Raw genomic sequence first — 1422 nt, 5'->3', positions numbered from 1 at the left:
CCCTGCCTCAGCCTTGTAAGTAGCTGGGATTACAGATGTGTGCCACCATGCCTGGTTAATTTTTTTTGTATTTTTAGTAGAAATGGGGTTTCACCATGTTGGCCAGACTGATCTTGAACTCCTCACCTCAGGCAATCCGCCCGCCTCGGCCTCCCAAAGTGCTGAGATTACAGGCGTGAGTCACAGCACCCAGCCTAAAATAAAAAAAAATTTTTTTAAAGTATAGTTTTCTTTGGAAATGTGCCACCCCACTGCAGAGCAGAAGAATATGCAATGAAGTAATACCTATTGGTCAAATAGGTTTGGGGTTTTTTTTTGTTTTGTTTTGTTTTGTTTTTGAGACTGGGTCTTACTCTGTTGCCTAGGCTGGATTGTAGTGGTGTGATCTCGGCTCGCTGCAACCTCTGTCTCCCAGACTCAAGCAAACCTCCTGCCTCAGCCTCCCTAGTTGCTGGGACTACAGGCACACGCCACCATGCCTGGCTAATTTTTGTATTATTATTATTTTTTTTGCTAGAGACAGAGTTTCGCTATGTTACCCAGTTTGATCTCAAACTCCTGGGCTCAAGTAATCTACCCACTTTGTCCTCCCAAAGTGCTGGAATTACAGGGTGAGCCACCTCTGTGGGGCAGAGACTGCATTCTTTATCTCAGCTTTTATTGTATCATTTCCTGACTAAAAGGAGCCCCAGATTTGGTCACTTTTTTTCTATTTTGACAAAATGCCAAAGGTAATGGATTAGAGTTGTGTACGTAATCATAGTAATTGTTTTATGCTCCTTTCTTTAGTCCTAATAAGTGATTTGAATCTTTGCATAATTTGCTGCAGGACAAGCTACTTACCTTTTTGTGCTTATTTGAGTGTTTTTGGATACACTGCATGGAACACATGTATCCTGGGATGAAGCTTAGGTGGCATCATCCATTTAAAGTTGATGGAAAACAACCTGAAAATGGTGTTGGTCAGTGCAGGCGCTCAGATATTCATCAGTCATAGCAATACTGAATTGTTTGCTTAAATTTGTATGGCACAGCTAGCCTTAGGATGTGCATTTTCTTTTTTTTTATTATTGTTATACTTTTAAGTTCTAGGGTGCATGTGCACAATGTGCAGGTTTGTTACATATGTGTACATGTGCCATGTTGGTGTGCTGCACCCATTAACTCCTCATTTACATCACATATGTTTCCTAATGCAATCCCTCCCCCTACCCCCACCCCATGACAGGCCCTGGTATGTGATGTTCCCCATCCTGTGTCCAAGTGATCTCATTGTTCAATTCCCATCTATGAGTGAGAACATGCGGTGTTTGGTTTTCTGTCCTTGTGATAGTTTGCTGAGAATGATGGTTTCCAGCTTCATCCATGTCCCTACAAAGGACATGAACTCATCCTTTTTTATGGCTGCATAGTATTCCATGG

General features: G+C 42.1%; 1 protein-coding gene across 1 annotated transcript in view; it reads right to left on the bottom strand.

Moving 5' to 3' along the window:
* The window catches only part of SMNDC1 (survival motor neuron domain containing 1), a 16876-nt gene that overhangs the window by 15256 nt on the left and 198 nt on the right, over positions 1-1422 (bottom strand). The window lies entirely within an intron of this gene.

Source organism: Mandrillus leucophaeus, unplaced genomic scaffold (assembly GCF_000951045.1).
Source record: "Mandrillus leucophaeus isolate KB7577 unplaced genomic scaffold, Mleu.le_1.0 Scaffold80, whole genome shotgun sequence".
NCBI classification, from domain to species: domain Eukaryota; kingdom Metazoa; phylum Chordata; class Mammalia; order Primates; family Cercopithecidae; genus Mandrillus; species Mandrillus leucophaeus.
The sequence above is the reverse complement of the archived record's forward strand: the minus strand, read 5'-3'. Positions and strand labels throughout refer to the sequence as shown.